The sequence below is a fragment of the Panthera leo genome, chromosome D1 (assembly GCF_018350215.1).
Source record: "Panthera leo isolate Ple1 chromosome D1, P.leo_Ple1_pat1.1, whole genome shotgun sequence".
NCBI classification, from domain to species: domain Eukaryota; kingdom Metazoa; phylum Chordata; class Mammalia; order Carnivora; family Felidae; genus Panthera; species Panthera leo.
This window is the reverse complement of record NC_056688.1, coordinates 47661474-47681489: the sequence shown is the minus strand read 5'-3', so window position 1 is coordinate 47681489 and position 20016 is coordinate 47661474. Positions and strand designations below refer to the sequence as shown.

The window sequence follows — 20016 nt, the reverse complement described above, 5'->3', positions numbered from 1 at the left end:
ACTAAGCTAAAATGAGGCAGGCAGGAGCAAAGTCAAGTTTCCACCTGAGCTAATGTTTGCACATTCTTCTATTCAATTTAACAAAAAGTACATGGAGTTTCTCAAAAGCTTCCTGTCACAGCCAGATACAAATGGAAAACAAATTGAGAATAAAGACAAATCAATAAGTCTGAGGGGAAAACCATAAAGCCCACCTGCATTTTCAGGAAAGGGAACTACTAAACATAAACCACAAAAGTTTCTGCTCTCCAGATCAAAGCAAACACACACACACACACACACACACACACACACACACACACACCAGGCAAATCACCAACAATAACTACTGCCCTCATCTTTTGTGAAATTAGGTCTTCAGAAAGATTATTATTCCTAACAATGAAAACTGGAAATAAAAATGATCTCTGAAAATTAAAATAGACATACTCAGAGTTCACATATTAGAATTGACTATTTTAGAATTTATTAAAAAGGCTTTTTTAGTGTCTTACTTAAAAATAGTACATTCTTACTTTACAAAGTTTCAGGAGGTCCGTATCAAAATTTCAAGTCTCTTTAGTTTAAAAAATAAAAGAAATTCCTTCCAAGTATAAAGACAACAAGGAAAGATGAAGACATACATGAACAGTAGATACAAGAACTTAAAAAAGCAGTGATTATGGAACAAACATTATAAGATCAAAAGTTTGCCATCACCTAAGTACTTCCCAAGAACAGCATTATGTGAAATAGTTCTACTGTATCTCTAAGCCTTAAGAAAAGAGAAAATAGGAGGGCACCTGGGTGGCTCAGTTGGTTGGGTATCTAACTTTGGCTTAGGTCATGATCTCGTAGTTTTTGAGTTCAAGCCCCACATCTTGGCTCACTGCTGTCATCTGGGAGCCCTCTTTGGATCCTCTGCCCCCCCCTCTCTGTGTACCTCCCTTGCTCACATGCTCTCTCAAAAATAAAATAAACGTTTAAAAAAATAGAGATAAAACAGGAGCACCTGGGGGGCTCAGTTGGTTGGGCATCCAACTCTTCATTTCAGCTCATGTAATTTTTTAAGAAAAAAAAAAAAGGAAAAGAAAAACGAAAGAAAAAGGTATTTTAAAAAAATTATTAGACCATTTTTTTAAATTTTGAAAGATACAGAGAGAGCATGTGGAGGGGCAAAGCAGGGAGAGAGGGAGAGGGAGAGAATCTTAAGCAGGCTCCATGCTCACTGCAGAACCTGATATGGGGCTTGATCCCATAACTCTGGGAAATGACCTGAACTGAAATAGTCAGATACTCAACCAACTGAGCCTCCGAGGCACCCCTATTAGACTTTAGAACCTTGTGCTTTCAAATAATTCTTTACTACTGAATAAAGTTAACAAGATATGCTATTCTTTTACATTAGAAATTAGCAATGATCTTAACTCTATGTTTGTTCTTCACTTTATATTGGTTTAGATTACATAGAAAGCAAGAGATTTTAATTTTGAAGTTAGAAACCCAAAGTTCAAGTTACTTAGTAGAAGTGGGGCTTTGAGAAAGTCACTTAACTCTGAGACTCTATTTCTACATCTATAAACTGAGGTTAATAGGATCTGATGAGAAAAAGTAGATCCCAATGTGTGATAAATCATAAAATATAAAAAGATAATATGATCTAGCAAGAAGGATCAAGTTTGTCACTTCTTTCTTTGGGAATACAGGATATTTTTATCTTTTATATGTGGTTAAAACCAACTCAAATGTGTTTAAACAATAAGAACATTTCTTGGTCACAGTATTATGGTCAACTGAATTAAAAGAGGTCAGATCCAGTTCTTGCCAATCTCTTAACCTGGCCTTCCTCTGTTTGGTGGTCTGGTATCACCAGGCAGGCAGCAAGATAGCTGTAATAATTCTAGTCTTCACTTAATGAATTGCAATGTGGAGAAGAAAGGAGGGTGACATCCAGAAGGTCTCTCAGAAGATCAAGAATACCCTTTCGCAGAAATCCCATGGAAATCCCATGGAAATCCCTTGGAAATCCCTCCTTGCGTTTTATTTTTTTTTTTTTTAATTTTTTTTCAACGTTTTTTTATTTATTTTTGGGACAGAGAGAGACAGAGCATGAACGGGGGAGGGGCAGAGAGAGAAGGAGACACAGAATCGGAAAGAGGCTCCAGGCTCCGAGCTGTCAGCCCAGAGCCTGACGCGGGGCTCGAACTCACGGACCGCAAGATCGTGAGCTGGCTGAAGTCGGACGCTTAACCGACTGCGCCACCCAGGCGCCCCCCTCCTTGCGTTTTATAGACTCCGAATGGATCACATGGTCAATTTAGAACCAAATATTGGCAAAGAATTAACCTTAGACAAGTCATTCACTGGAATGCAATTAACCTTAGACAAGTCAGGCCAACCCTTGGAGCTTGAGTAGGTCATGTCTCTTCTGTGGCACATGGGTTTAATGGTGGAAAAATAAATGCTTCAACAACCGATTCTGTGAGGAATGAGGGAGGGGCAACTGAATCCTGGGTAGGCAATAAAAGTGTTCCTAAAAGCTATAATGGAAAATATTCTTCTCTTACTGGAAAACCCTGCCAATGGCCAAAAATAATGATATAACTTAATTTTTTTAAAGTAATCTCTACATCCAATATGCACGGCTCAAACTTACAACCTGAGATCAGGAGCCTCAGGCTCTATTGATTGAGCCAGCCAAGTTCCCCATTTTTTAACTTATATAATAATTCACACTTACCCACACAACCTGTACATATAATTGGTTTGAAGTTACAGTAGAAAAGCATCTTCCATGATAGGTAAATTTCAAGTATTATACCAAAGGAAACAATCTAATAATTTTTGAGGCAGAAGAAAAAGCCTTGGCTTTGTTATTAGACAAACATGGATTTGAATTCTACTTCCATAACACACTTAGATATATGACTCTGGGAAATTCATTTAGACAGTCCAACCCTCTTTACAATCAAATTAGGATATTATCTACCATATAGAACTGCTATGAAAATAAAAGTAAATGACATAATATGAAAGTATTTTTCCTTGCCCTAAGGTATTCAATAAATACTAGTTCAGGTCCCACTGGCTGCCTTTGGCCTGCTTACCCATTGTGTCCCTAGGTATCAATATAGCTCAAATAATTGAAATCTAAAAATATCTTATGGTGCATACTTTTTTATACACATTAATTTAGGTGCTGGATATCCTAAATGGTTAGAACTTGGTCCTTACCATCAAATGGCTTTTAATTAAAAAGGAAACACAAATGTCTCAATAATCAACTCCACTGCAAAGCATAGTGTGAGGAGTTCTATACCAAAGTAGAAGGAGGCAACAGCCAGGCACCACTTATTTGTACTTCCAGACCAGCTCTAGTCACTTTCCCCTCTGGGTGGCCAAGTGCCATGTCTCTTCTGTGAGCACACAAGATAGGCTGCCATTCTCCTACAGTGCTGATTACTTGTCTGCAACCAGCTTCCTGTGGTTTTCCAAGTAGAATCAAAGACACCTGACAGGGCAACATCTGCTGTCAGGCTAAGCAGCTGCAGGGCTCTCCAATTTGGATCCTGGGACAGGAAATCCTGTGTGAGAAAACCTGCTTTCTCGTTTAGAAATTAGGTACTTTTAGAAGGGCTGTCAATTAGATTACCCATCAACTTCTGCTCTACCCTCCAGCAAGTCAAATGGTATCCCGTGAGCCCTTTTGAATAACAAGCATCAACAAACTCAAGATGAGGAAGATTTGGCCCCTTATTCTTTTTTTTTTTTTTTTACTTTTTAAAAATGTTTATTTATTTATTTTTTTTGAGAGAGAGACAGAGCATGAATGGGAACAGGGGGCAGAGAGAGAGGGAGACACAGAATTTGAAGCAGGCTCCAAGCCCTGAGCTTCAGCTCAGAGCCTGACATGAGGCTTGAACTCATGAGCTATGAGATCATGTCCTGAGCCAAAGGCGAACACGTAACTGACTGAGCCACCCAGGCACCCCGACCCCTTATTCTTGGTCATCTAGCAGTCACATGTGTATGTTCAAGAAAACATGTATACCAATAAATTGGGAACAGTAGGGGGTAATTAATACTTTTATTTTCAGAGCACTATAAAATTTTATATACTTCATCTCCTTTATCCTAAAAGATAGGCATGCATTTACAGATTTGTTTATTAAGATTTTGTTGAGCCCCAACTATATGTTATCAATGAATATAAAAACAAGAATGCCATATATTTATTTATTTATTTATTTGTGTATACGCTTCCAAAAATGACCTGAAGCATAAATAAGTCTTGGTCACTTGTTCCTGAACTATGAGACCAAAGTTATTCTTGGTTTACATTTAAGAGTCAAAGACTCAGAGAGACGTCAAGTCTTCTGTGCATATATTTGGTTGGTAGGTCCTGTATTAATTCAATGTTACGTCCCCTGACTACTTGGCTTCTAATAAGTCTATCAGAGGTCAAACAAAGATTATATTCTTTCAGGGAAGTTAGGGAAAAATTTATGGAAGAAGTTCCACCAGCTTGAAAGAGAGATGGGAGAGGAGTATTTGAAATGATCTTCCAACTTTATAACCCACTCCTCCCTTACATGTACACTATTCTCTGCTAATTAGAATTTTTCCTGTTCTTTGAGCACAACCTGCTCTTCCTGACCCCACATTGTTGCTTATTGTCCATCCAGAAAGTGTTTTCCATCTCAAAAATAGTGTCTACACAGTTATAGTAAAAACACAGCTCCCATAATTCATTGAATTGAGCACCAGACCTGATTATAACAGACATCCAGAACCTTCATGGAAACCCTGAGATATGCATATTTGTATAATTCTTTTCTTTTTATTTATTTTTTAGGATGCTGTCTTTTTTTTAATGTTTATTTATTTTTAAGAGAGAGAGACAGAGGGCGAGCAGATGAGGGTCAGAGAGAGAGAGGGAGGCACAGAATCCGAAGCAGGCTCCAGGATCAGCGCTGTCAGCACAGAGTTCGATGTGGGGCTCAAACTCACAAACCATGAGATCATGACCCAAGCCAAAGTCAGACACTTAACCAACTGAGACACCAAGGCACTCCTAATTCCTATTTCTTAAACTTTTTCCTATTATTTAAAATAAGGAATTTAAGCCTTCAGAACAAACTCCTCCCAGATATGATGATAAGCTCAGTCTTTTTGCACTCCCCCTATTCTGTATTTCTACTATGTATTTAGAGCCAGGCTTAATCTGATTTTCTCCAAGAACATAAAGAGAAATAGTTGAGGTTTGAAGTCAGATGTTCTGACTCTAGATTCTACCACATTGTATTTAAAGATTTGTGATTAGGTCTGGCATAGTCCAGGACATAAGTTTTCTTGTTGCTGAGTTTAGAGAGAAAAATTTATGTTTAAAACTTTTTTTCAACTCTTTATTCAAAAACTAAATATATAATTTATATTTCAATGAAAAATGTTTAAAGTTAAACAATAACTATGTAATAAATGACACTCTTATGTTCAAGACAGAATGAACTCTGTTGTCCAGACACTGAAGGTCTTTGAAGCTGAATATCAAATCATTTGCCAATTCTATCTTACCAATCAGGGTGTTAAGAACATGGAGTACTTACAAATATATTTATAAAGATGTAAAATTAAATGACAAATGAGCCAAGTCAAGGATTACAAAACATAACCTGAGCTGGAAACTAGTATAATATGTGTCATTTATGGCCTTACCACCTGATTTTATGTAAAATTGTTGTTGAAAAGATCCCTAGGATAATCTGATTTGCTTTAGTACCTAATCAACACTTCCCAGTGGTTTCTGGGTTGCATAATTGAGAAGTACAAGGCTTATAAGATTTAAACTGGGCATTGTGGTACCCAATTAAGCCAAGAATTTCTGTTATTGGCAATGTATTTAACTGATGGCAGAGACAGTACATGAGGAAAAAAGAATGGAATAGATAACTAGACAAAATAAGACAATTAGAGGAATAGATTGCAAATCCAGTTCAGCTTTTATAACACAACCACATTCTGGAAGTCGGAAAGGAGGACTCCAAGGCTCCACAGGAAAAGGCAGAGTACTAACACTAATTAAGCATATGGGTCAGGTACAGCTCTAATCAGTTATGTACTTTATCTCACTTAATCCTTGAAAAAACAACAAGAAACAAGTATCATTATCTCAATTTTTATATCTAAAGAAATGAAGGTTCACAAAGCTTTTGTAACTTGCCTAAGATTTAAAGCAGCTAAAAGGTGACAGTGCCTGTTATTACTGTAAAAATCATAGGTGTTATATTTGAGAATTTAAGGAGCACAGGGGCCAAGTTTGGAACAGGTACCCCATTTTTAAATTAAAATGCCCAGGGGCGCCTGGGTGGCTCAGTCGGTTAGGCGTCCGACTTCAGCTCAGGTCACAATCTCACGGTCCGTGAGTTCGAGCCCCGCGTCGGGCTCTGTGCTGATGGCTCAGAGCCTGGAGCCTGTTTCAGATTCTGTGTCTCCCTCTCTCTCTCTGGCCCTCCCCCGTTCATTCTCTGTCTCTCTCTGTCTCAAAAGTAAATAAACGTTAAGAAAAAAAATTTTTTTTAATAATAAATTAATTAAAATGCCCAAAAAATTAAATCCTGCAGAAATTCTCATGTGAGTCACAAATGTCTTTATTATTATTTTTAATGTTTATTTTTTTAAATTTTTTTAACGTTTATTTATTTTTGAGACAGAGAGAGACAGAGCATGAACGGGGAAGGGTCAGAGAGAGGGAGACACAGAATCTGAAACAGGCTCCAGGCTCTGAGCTGTCAGCACAGAGCCCGACGTGGGGCTTGAACTCACAGACCCCGAGATCATGACCTGAACCCAAGTTGGCCGCTTAACTGACTGAGTCACCCAGGTGCTCCTAATTTATTTATTTTGACAGAGAGCTCAAGCAGGGAAGGGACAGAGAGAGAGAGGCAGACAGAATCCCAAGCAGGCTCCATGCTGCCAGTACAGAGCCCAATGCAGGGCTGGAACTCACAAACCATGAGATCATGACCTGAGCCAAAATCAAGACTTGGACATATAAATGACTGAGCCACCCAGGTGCCCCAATAGTCAAAAATATCCTAAAATGTCAGTTCTCACCCCCCTTTCCCTGTGTTCTGACATAAAAGGAATATGGAGCTATGATTTCATGGGCACTCCTGGATAAGTTCTTGTGGCACAGCAAAATATCAACTGTGGTTATATGCAATTCTCAGTACCAGAGCTTATAAAAGCACTCAGAAATGTAAAAGAAGCTTTATTTTATTGATCTTTTTGAATAGACTCTAATTTATTTTTAAGTAAATAAAATTAGTACTTCATCATTAGTAACAAATTAAAATTGATCACAATGCACAAATGTGTAACAACACTGTTTAAGAACACTTACTTAGGAGAGGTTAGAATGCCAGGCAGAAAGAAAATGTGGTTTTGCAAAGAACACAATTAGATCAATTGATTTCTCTTTCTTTGAGTGGTAGGCTGCATGCATGAGGGATGTAGAAAGTCTTATCTACTTTGTTTTAAACAAATTGTGGACTATTTCATGCTGCATTCTCCAAATGGATAGATGGCAATATTTTGGCTGAACTGCTTGCTAGCAGTTGAGTTATAGTTGATACCAGGGAAATAATCAAATAAACAAATTTTCTATGGCTCAGCAAAAAATCAGTGCAATATAGTGGAGAAACATGGGTGTTCTAATCAGGTGGCTTCACGGGCCATGGATCACCTAACCTCTTGATGTCACTTTCCTTTATTCACTCAAAATTCACTCATGTTTATTGAGTAGCTACTATTTGCTAACTACTCTTCTGGGTGCTGTGGTGACAGGGGTAAACACAACAAAGTCCCTGTTTTTATGGAATTTACATTCTACTAGAAGAAATGGAGCAACTAAAAACCTGTAACTCTTTTTTTTTTTTTAATTTTTTTTAACGTTTTATTTATTTTTGAGACAGAGAGAGACAGAGCATGAATGGGGGAGGGCCAGAGAGAGAGGGAGACACAGAATTGGAAGCAGGCTCCGGGCTCTGAGCCATCAGCCCAGAGCCCGACGCGGGGCTCGAACTCACGGACCGCGAGATCGTGACCTGAGCTGAAGTCGGCCGCTTAACCGACTGAGCCACCCAGGCGCCCCAAAAGCTGTAACTCTTTACATAATAGAAAGCAATAACATCTGTGGGGTGAAAAAATAAAACTAAAGTAATGTAAGAAGAGAATGTGGCAAGATATTTACAGACTATTTTAGGTAAGATACTCAAAGAAGGCCTTTCTGAGGAAGGGAATTTGACCAGAAACTGATGGAGCTGTCTATCACAAGTTATGGGCAAATGAGTCAACGGTTACTCAAAAAAAAAATTCTTAGGCAGAATGAATTTCGCTTGTTCAAGAAACAGCAAGGAGTCCAGTGTGGCTACAGCAAGAAAAGAAAAAAATAGGTTATTCTCAATGTGATGGAAAGCCATTCCCTTTTCAAACAAGCTGTTCTGATCTCTGGAAGGAGATCTAACTGAGTAAGTAAAGGAATGGAAGCAGGGAGACCAGACAGGAAATAATTCCCATAGTTTACAAATGAGAGATAATGGTGGTCTGAACCAGGTGGGCAGTGACATGGTCACAGTGGTAGCAATAGTGAGAAATTCCTGGATCTGACATTCTTTGAATGTAGTGCCTACAGCATTTTCTGATAGGTGGATGTACGTTCTGAAGGAAAACAAGGAGTCAAAGACTAATTCAATGTTTTAGCCCTGGGAAGTACGGAGGGAATAAAGAGTTTGGTTCTTTATAGAAGTTAAAGTTCACTATGGACATCCAAACAGAGATACTGAATATGCAGTTAAGTATAAACATATGGAGTACATATATTTGGAGGGGAGATGGAAGAATTGGTTATAGAATTTCTGGAGTCATGAACACATCTAACTTAAATATGAACAAATATAACTAAGTTAGTCATGGAGTTGGCTTGATGGTATGAGTGAGCATCAAGAGAGAAGTCCCAAGACTTGGTCCTGGTCAATAGCAATAATTAGAGATTGGTAGAGGAGGAGGAGTCAATAAAAGAAATTGAGAGAGTGTTTAGAAATGTAGGAATAAAATCAGATTTCATTTTAATAGTACTAGGCAAAGAAAGTTTTAGGAAAGAATAAGTTATCAACTATGTACTATATTTCTGAGGGGTGGAGAAAGATAAGGATTAAGAATTTATCAATGCATTTTACAAGCTGGACATCATGAGTAACTGACCAAAACCATTTCAGTGGAGTGGTTCAGATATAAGCCTGACTGAAGTGGGTTGAGGAAAGAATCAGAGGTGAGGAAATGGAGAGCACTGAGAAGAGACTATGTCCTTGATGAGCTTTGTTAAATGAGGAAACGAGGAAACATGAAAGTAAATGAGGATAATCATATTTGCAGCAAAAATTATTTTGAATATCAAATGAGTGAGTAGATACAGAAGAGCTTTATAAATTCTGAAGTGCCATAACAAATATATTATGGCAGGAAAGATGGGTAGGAAAAAGCAATGAGGCATCTTGGACAATATCCTTTAAGGCATTAGGCTCTAGCTATTCTGTACATTCTGAAGTAGGCATTTGCTTTAATTATGTATAATAGTAATATAATGGAATAAAGTAATTTAGAAATGTCTGCATAAATGATCCTACAAAACAGATAAGGAACAATTATCTATTATAAGCTTAGGGAAACTTCCCAAAACTTCTAAAAGGTTCCAAATAAATATATATAAGGTATGGTTCATAAGAAACTTAATTGAAGAAATTTGTTGATTGGGATGCCAGGTGTAAAAATCAGTGAGACAAAAGTCTTAGATAACTCATGGGACATTATGAAGAAATAAAATAATTGAACGAAATACAAAATATCTACAACTTCTACAACATGTCTTCTGGTATTATATTTCAGTCCATAAAGCAAGCTAGATTTAAAACAATATAAACTCACAAAATATATATTAGAAAAGGCTGGAAGAGCCCCAGAAGTCAAACTGAATATTGTAGAAGACTTATTTAATCATTTTAATCGTATTTAATCCTATAAACAGATTTTGACTCGGAAAAAAAAAAAAAGTTGCTCCTAAATAACTTGTGCAAAGTACCTGGATCATAGAATGTTTCAGTAAATGCTTGCTGAAAGACAAAATGGGTTGCACAAACAGATGTTTGTTTGTATATTGTTTGAAAAATAAATTTTCTTATGTTGATAATCTTTACACCATACCTGCCATCCATCCCTTTCTTTCCATATAAACAGGCCAGTACTTACTGACCACCCATGCCAATTCATGGGCTGGGCTTGTAGCCTGGTCATTTTATCTCACAGTTATTGAGATCTTCAGCATATATCCTTTACTCAGACTATCTGAAGTAGGTCAACAGATATAATTGTGAAAACATCTAAAAACAAAAAGGAACCTTGACCAATTTTCAGTATTTGCTAGGGTGAAAACACAAGGTCAATTTCGGTATAAGATTTGGGTAGATTAGCAAATATAGCAGAGTGTAAGGTTATTGTTCCCTTCAAAAATATAATTTGGATTAAAATATTACTTTTTTCAATAGATGTGTAAGCATTATTTTTTATTTTAATTCCAGTATAGTTAACATACAGTGTTATATTGGTTTCAGGTGTACAATATTCAAAAATTCTAGAAATTTCTCAGTGTCCTATAATCATTCGTTTTAACAGAATGACTGGTACACCCCATAAGTATGTATCACTACCAGAAGGTTAGAAAAATAATTTGGAAACCTATGTAGTTGTCAGAGTCTAAGAGGCTAAAGTGGACTAGTGAGTAAAGCCAAGGATATGTATGACTCTAGCAAAAATCCTTTAAAAATGTAAACCATCATAAGTTTTCAAAATGGAATATGTGTTTTTAGCCAGCTTGTAATAATTATAAGAATTCCTCATTATACCTTTGTTTCCTAGTCTCTAAGGAAGGCTTTGTTTTGCAGTGCAGGAGAATAAAGTGATACATTGTTCTAAAGCCTAGTACAAACACAAAATGTTACGTAAATGGTCATAACTATTAAGGAAAGCATTTCCCTTCAAAAGCTACTGATTATGTTTATATAATGATATGAAGAAAAGAGAAGAACTCTGCAGCTAAATAGATCTGGGCTTGCATCTCAGCCCCACCACTTTCTTGTGTTCATTTGGGTAACTTGCTTACTTTCTGGGTTCTTGAAAAATATATATAGTTGCACCCATATTTTAGAATGGTTTTAAGAATTAAAGGTAATCTTGTGTAGAGAGCCTAGTACCTATAAAGCAGATCCCTAACAGTCACTATTTTTCTTTCATCTTCTCTGACAAAACATAAACTGTTATTCAAAATACTCAGAAACTGACAGGAAGGACAATAATTTCCTAAGGAGATAAGTGAATGGTAGAGGCATTACTCTGTCGTAACTAGGAGAATTACAATTCCTGGTATATGCAACCAAGATTTTTACACATATCTCCAATCCTTAGGTTTCCTAAATGCTAATGAGTAACTAAGTTGGAGGAATGATGCCTTTTTATTTAACAGCCAAGTCCTTTCTCCACTCTGAGCTTCCCCCCTTTTGAGCATTGAAGGGATGAGCTAGGTCAGCACTATGGACTGATACTAGTCTGTAAACTGTTTCCACCTACTACTAAGTATTGAAGCTGAAGATAAGTACTTAGAAACTTCTGCAACAATTTTGCAGACTGTTTTTATGTCTTTTGAAACAGTAAAAATATATGGGATTATATTTTACACATTTTGGGTTTATTTCCCCATTTCTTTTCTCTGGTAATTCATTTTTACTGCATTAAAAAAAAAAAAAAGTACTGGCCTGCAATACATTGTAGATTTAAACACACACACACACACACACACACACACACACACACACACACCATTTTCACCACAATAATTTGAGGAACACCGAATTAGATGATCTCTAAAATCCCTTCAACCTTAATATTCTGCAAGATTGTACTCTCTGCCATGCTGCCTGAGGCTGACAAACTCCAGAGGAAGAGAAGATAGTTATTGGTTGATGGTCTCTAAAGAGGCATCTTCCTTCCAGGAAAGAGATCATGATAAAGGCAAGGATGCTAATTTTCATGACTAAATCCTGAGTGCTTACCATGTGTGGCCTCATTACATGTATTATCTCATTTAGTCCATTACATTTAATGTGATTATACTATTTCATGGAAGGAGGTAACAAAAGCTCAGGAAGAAACACAGAAAATAATTTCAAACCCAGGTCTACATACTTTCAACTATACGGTGTTGCTTCTCAATTATACTTCCTTCCTAAGTGAAGCTTCCTTCCCTTAGCCAGCCAGGTCTTAGCTACCTGGTATAAACAAGTCCACGAAGTCTCACTCTCAAGGTCCTGCCTCTTATTCTAATATCATGGGAATTTCTCTTTAGCCTGACAAGCAGTAGTCAACCAAAACCTTAGAATATCAGGATTTAAAAGTGCCTTATGAATAATCTACGATTTCTACTCCAGTGCTTAGTCATTGCCACAACATACATAACGATTTGGTCACTGACTCTAATGGTGAACATCTCCAGTTACAGGAACTCCCTACACTCAAACATAGCTCATTCTCTCTCAGGATAAGATCACAGTCTAACAGTGATTCTTCAGTTAATCCAAAATCTCTTGCTAACTTTCCTTCTTTGGTCCTAATTCTACCTTGTGGAGCTATTCAGAACAACCACACAGAATTACTATATTGTAGCAACAAACTGTGCATCGGTATTTTGTATAGGAAGTTATAGAATTGTTAGATAGAACTTGAGTTGATTCTTGGCTCTAACACAGATGGTACCTGAGGTCAACTACTTATTACTCAGTTAATGTTGTCTGGAAAATGAGGACAATAATCCCTACATCATAGAACTGTCAAGCTAATTAAATGGCATTACAAGTAAAAGCTCATGGCAGGTACTCAAACTAGTTTGTTGAACTGATTCCTTTTATAACATATTTTCTGATTGTTTTCACTCTTCTGGACACTGTCTTCTGATACTGATCCATTCTGTCTGCTCCTTACCCTATAGGTTTCTTCTCCCATTGGCTATTTATATTTTTAAAATTCTATTCAAAATTATACTATTTTAATTCATTCAACAAATAACAGTAATAGTATATCATGCTGTTTAATTTACAAAATTTTTCATGTTCAGATGTGAATTAATATTTACATACATCCTGTGAATCTGGAAGGAGAACATACTTACATTTCATAGGCAAGGAGCTAGAGATCTTTACATAAAAGGTCATGTAGATTTACCAAGTGGCAGAGTTCCTAAAGACTATTTTTTCTATGAAATGCACACATCATTTCGTTAACTGTTAATTCTAAAATTAAATAACCACTGCTGCTTGATGCCAGACTAGCACCCAAAAATATAGATATGCATAAGACTGACATTGTGCTTATCCTTTCGAAGTCTAAAGGAAAAGAAAGATACTAAATAAGTATGGTGGATACGAAGCTATGCAGGAGGTTAAGGCAACATGTAACAGGCCAGGTCTGGATTTGTTAACTGCGAGCTTATGGTGAGGTTTTCACTCAGAACCACTGGTGATTTAAATAATAGCTTACCTATCAGAGTATCATAGAATCAACTCATTTATGATAATCCAGCTCCTTTCATTTAAGTTAAATAACAGAATGTCAGTCAACTGATTCTGAAACAAATATTTTAAAGGCAGTTATTGGCAATCATGGAGCATTCTGCTTTTTTTTTTTTAACGTTTTATTTTTGAGACAGAGAGAGACAGAGCATGAACGGGGGAGGGGCAGAGAGAGAGGGAGACACAGAATCTGAAGCAGGCTCCAGGCTCTGAGCCATCAGCCCAGAGCCCGACGCGGGGCTTGAACTCACGGACCGCGAGATCGTGACCTGAGCTGAAGTCGGCCGCTTAACTGACTGAGCCACCCAGGCGCCCCAACATTCTGCTTTTCTACACACAACAGCAAAAGTGCCCTTAGCCTAAGTACCATCTTTTTTTTTTCCCCTCCAAAAAAAGGCATGATGGATGACATTTTTCCTACTGCAACATAAACACTTCTCCAGATTCTACTGGGGACTGTGGAAATAAGTTATCACTTTTAATTCTGGTAAGTTCAATCAAAACAATGATTATCCTTTGAAAATTATCTACACACATACGGACTCAAGAATCTTCACTGAACACATTCGGAAACTCACCTTGCAGTAATTACAGTTGCTAAGGAATTACAGCTTTAACAAGTCTTCCTTTATTTCTATTCAAGGTACCTCTAAATGCAATACATTTATGATGTAATGAATTATTCACATGAAAGAAAAATAATTGTGTTTTTTTCCCAAGCTTTTAAAATTAAATGTCATTCTTAATGTAACATCTTAGAAAACATCAGTTTAGAATCTTGGGCATCACATCAATTTCCTTTCTTCCCAGAGGATTTAGATCAATAGTAGCCAAAATAGTTCATACCTGTAATAGCAAGTTTTACTTTCCTGTTCCTGGGACTTCATTCTCTAAGTAATAAACCTCTCAATAAATGGTAGCCTCTCTGTCTCTATCCTAGGGCTGGCATGCAAACTCACTGTCCTAGTTTGGATAAAAGTTCAGCTTCAGTCTCCTGATTCTTTTAATGCACTTGCCAGGCTGTCTGCCCTTTCAGAGATCCAGCCAAAGAAAAGGGCAAACTCTCGGTAAATCATTTAGCAAATTGGCTTCATTATCAAATGCTACCTGTTTACCAATAGTCTGGGGTTTGCCTCTCCTTAGAGGAGAGAAAAACAACCTGGTACACAAGGGTTTCAGGCACAATCAACTCTTTCATCTCAGCTTCTAATTGGGATGTGACAATATGTGCCTCTTCTGTAGCATTCTCCCCGGTGAGTGAGCATCCCCACAGCACTCTGTGCACACCTACATTACTGTACATTTACTTGGCATTTAAATTATTTTTTACCTACCTCTTTTGTGAGATTATGAGGGCCTGGGTTGCAGGGATAACTTATTTTTCTGTGCACTTCTATATATACTATTAAAGACATGACCCTCAATAAATGTTTGTTGAATATTTGATAGATGAATGAGAATTGCATGTTCAATGCCCGAAGCTACAATTCTGAGAAAGTTTTAATAATAAGCCACAGAAAAGTACATCCTGGGAACTTTTTTAATACAGAAGCACGCACTACCAGAGAGTTAAACATGGCCTTGAGTGATTAGTAACATCATAAATACCTCTTCAATAATAAGTAATAGTCTTTTGTCTTAGGTATTACCAACTAAAAGAAAACTTAATAAAAGTCTTTATATAAAATTGAAAATGTGAGCTGTGGCATAAAATGAGCTTCTTTAGAAAAGAGTACTAAAAGTTTGGGGATTAACAATGTAATTTACCTTGATGTTGGCTCCAAGAATATATAATTTATGACTTAATGAATTAACTACAAACATCTCAGCCAGTTTCTCAAAGTCCTCCTTACCTGGGTTTGGAGGACTTCTCCAACCTGATCTCCCACTCAAAACTTCACATCTTCTCAACATGCCTGAGTCATTCCCACATCCTTGGCCTTGCCCATTCTCTAACTTTAGGCTTTGATCACTTACCAAATTGTACTCAACCTTCAAGACCCACATCTTACTTACCAGGAGCACATTCTCATCCCCTGAAGTCCTATAGAATTTATACAGTATACATCCGTTGGGTTTTACAGCCCGCACTGACCTCTGTAATGGACTACCTCATCTTTTGGATATGGATCACTACACCATCCCACTATCTAAGGTGGTGTTAACTCTCGAGTTCTATTATTCACTTCTGTATTTATATAGTAATTGTCTTTTGTTTATTTAAGCAAAAAGGTGTGCTTTGTTACTTTGAACCAAAACTTCTTGTTACCTTCTTACTCACTTTTACTTACAGAAGCAACATATTTGAAAATAAGATAGGCCCTTCATTAAGTCCAACCTTCATATTTCAGGTAGGAATCCAAAGTGAAATGAATTGCCAAAGATCTCACTGAAACACTGTTGTTACACTCTTCAAGTATGCAAATAATGTCTAAAAATTAATACCATGCACTTTTTTAGGTGTTAAACCTTCCTCTTTTTCTTTTTATCTCTGTAGTGTCTTGCACAGTAGGTTTTCAATAAATATCTTTTCAATGAATAAATCGAAGTAAAGTAAATGTTTGGAATCCGTGTAATTGTTCTAATTTTGACAACTGAATTTATTACGGTCCATTCTTAAGTATATTATTTCTCAACAGGGTTGAAAATAGCTTTCAAAGGTAATATAGGTAAGATAGTTAATACAATTTCTTTAAAAATAAAATTAACTGAGGGGCATCTGAATGGCTCAGTCAGTTAAGCATGTGACTTTGGCTCAGGTCATGATCTTGCGGTTCGAGTTCGAGCCCTGTGTCTGGCTGCTGATAGCTTAAAGCCTGGACCCTGCTTCAGGTTCTTTGTCTCCCTCTCTCTGCCCCTTTCCTGCTTGCTCTCGCTCTCTCTCTTGCTCTCTCAAAAATAAACTAGCATTAAAAAATAAAATAAATTAATTGAAAACAAGCATAGAGATGCAAGGGCTTCCCTTTTTTCTTTCTTCTACCTCATCTCCAGCTTGGTATTAAATGCTAAAATAAATTTCATATTTGAGACCCCATTAATTTAATCATGTATCTTTTCCTTCAACAAATATGTACTGAATATCTATGTGCCAGTCAGTGCACTAGGTACTTTTTGAGATACAATGTGAAGACTCAGATTGCTCCTTCCAAAAGCGTGGGGGATGTGACAATAAGTGAGCCAGTGCAATAGAGGACACTAAGAACTCTGATGGGAAGTGTACACAGTCCTATGGATAAAAAGGTAGGAGAAATATAACCAAGAATCAAGATGCATAGAACATTTCTTAGAGAAAACCTTGAACTCAATGGCCAGTATTTGAGGAAAATATTTTCTAACAAATTCTCTCTTACCCAGGGCTTTCACAGATACACCATTCTGTCTTATCATCCTCCTGTTCTGACTTATCCTCACTCTATTATCTGGCTAATTCCTGTGCAACACTCAGAACAGACCACATCTGTCTATTCAATGACACATCCCCGCACTAGCAGTGTCCACTTTAATAGAAGAGCTCAATAAGTACTTGAAATGTAAGGAATATTTAATAACCCACATGTTTATATAATTACTTTGCACGACTATAAGCTCATCAAGGGCTGTAATGGTGTTTCACTTCATCTTCAACAGGGGCTGTCTCTTCCTATCCCTCTAAATCTATCTAGCTTCCTTAAGCTAATAGGTCTGGGGGGTTATAAGCCCTCAATGATATGCAACTTCCATATGTGGAGTTAAGTTAACTCCCATTTACCTATTTGCTTGCTTTTCACTCTCAGTATTGTGGTTTTCCTTTCCCAGGCACCCTCATTTTTTTTTAATGTGAAATTTATTGTCAAATTGGTTTCCATACAACACCCAGTGCTCATCCCAACAGGTGCCCTCAAGGCCCACCACCCACTTTCCCCTCCCTACCACCCCCCATCAACTCTCAGTTTATTCTCAGTTTTTAAGAGTCTAAGTCTGCCTCCCTCCCACTTTTTTTTCCTTCCCCTCCTCCATGGTCTTCTGTTAAGTTTCTCAAGATCCACATAAAAGTGAAAACATATGGTATCTTTCTTTCTCTGTATGACTTATTTCACTTAGCATACACTCTCCAGTTCCATCCACATTGCTACAAAAGGCCCTATTTCATTCTTTCTCATTGCCAAGTAGTATTCCATTGTGTATATAAACCACGATTTCTTTATCCATTCATCAGTTGATGGACATTTAGGTTCTCTTGCACTGTTAGTGGGAAGGCAAACTGGTGCAGCCACTCTGGAAAACAGTGTGGAGGTTCCTCAAAACATTAAAAATAGATCCACCCTATGACCCAGCAATAGCACTGCTATGAATTTACCCAAGGGATAAAGGAGTGCTGATGCATAGGGACACTTGTACCCCAATGTTTATAGCAGCACTTTCAACAATAGCAAACTGTGGAAAGAGCCTAAATGGCACCTTCATTTGGATCACAGTCTCCGTTCGACCCCTTGGAGTAAGAAGCTGTTTTGAACTCACCGCAATTCTGACTGTGCCCTCCAAGCCGCTCTGGGGCATTATTTCTTATTTTCCCCATCTGGGGTCACATAAACAGGAAACACCCCTTGAGGTGCACCTGCTGTCAATTTACCTCTACCTCTCAAGTGGCTCCTCCCTCAAGACAAGAAAGGCATTAGATAAGCATTCCTAACAGTGCCAGGGATACAGCAGTGATTCCACTGAATTGAGGTTTTCAGAATGAGTTTTTTTTTCCCCTAATGTCATCAATTTTGTAATGGAAGACAATGCAGGGCTATTACTTGATGTAAAAAATTCACTTCATATATTTTGTGACCTACACCTGTATCTTTTGCCTTCTTCAAAATATCCTACAAAATTTAATTTTATTCTATAACATTCTTCTATGAATATGGACCTAGTTGCATTTATTATCAAATATGCCTAGCTTACAATTAGTGAAGAATCTACTTACAGAGCTTACAGTTTTTACCACTTTCAGTCAATACTACAAACCTGCAATTTCTTATTTCACCATTTCATTGGCTCCCATAGGAGACATTGATAGGAAAGAAAGAAAGAAAGAAAGAAAGAAAGAAAGAAAGAAAGAAAGAAAGAAAGAGAAATTAAATTTGCAGGAGAAGTCCTTTCCCAAACATATTCTAACACTCGGCTCTCTGTTGACAGCATGTGTGGCACGGGGGATATGGAGGGAGCTAAATGTCCCAGTGCTATACTCTGCCTGACTCTAACTTTATACTGTGATGACTTTCTCTCCACAGTTCACCTCTACTCACCAAAAACATATTATTACATTTCAAAAGTTTCCACCTATACAAAGACTTGACTCTCCTTTCTCCATACAGTTCCATAGTTGTTCTAGTCAGTATTTCTGGAAATGTTCTGATTTGCATTAATACGGTGCTCATTTTGTACCACTGTTCCAAGTCATTTATTCATAATAACTACTTTAATCCTTACAACAATTCAATCTGGAAGATACTATTAGTACCCCACTTTACAGATGAGGAAACTGAGGTACAGAGAAGCTAAGTAACTTATCCAAGATCATACAGTTAGAAAAGAGGAAGAATCAGGATTAAACCCAAACTAATTCTAAAATCTATACTCTTAATTATAGTACACTTGCAGACATAGCTACCCAGAGTAGCAAGACAGGTAAGAAGTAGCCTCTGCATCAAAGAGGTTACTTTATGGTGTGGAGACAGACACACAAATGGACTATTTCACCATAAAGTGCTATGAGGGAAGTATATTCTGGCAACTATGGCAACACAGAGGAGGAACACTGAGAGCAAGCTTAGAAGTTAGAGCAGATAAGTCTCACAGAATGAGTTCAGAAATTTTAATGAAATGGAGAAAGACATTCCACTTAAAGAGAACAGCATATGTAAGGACATGAAGACATGAAGCTGAATGGCATGAGTATTCATTAATTTATTCAAAAGAATTTTTTTTTTTTTTTTTACCTTTGGCTATATGCTAAGCACTGTGCTGTGTGGAGTTCTGGAAGGGATAGGTAGAAAAGGAAGAAGAAAGTACCACAAGAAGGTTACTATTACTGGTGTATAAAAACTAAAATGTAGGCAGGGTCAGTTCATGGAGGATCTCATGTGCAGTGCTAAACAGCTTAGACTTGAGCCAACATGAATTGGGAAAACGAAAAGCTTTGAAAGAGGGAATGAGAACATGGTTAATATTTTCATATCCAATGTCAAGAAGCGATCTCTTATTTCCTACACCTTTACAGTACTTTGTACTTCTCATATTATTTATCATGTATTCTTATAATTAAAACTGGATCTATACTAAATACCTCTTAGATCGCAAGCTTCTAATGGTCAACAAACTTGAATGCTGAATCTTTGGA

General features: G+C 37.2%; 1 protein-coding gene across 1 annotated transcript in view; it reads right to left on the bottom strand.

The window, feature by feature from the left end:
* LOC122201112 (disks large homolog 2-like) overlaps positions 1-20016 on the bottom strand; it is a 1368059-nt gene that overhangs the window by 1222013 nt on the left and 126030 nt on the right. The gene's annotated exons all lie outside the window — the stretch shown is intronic.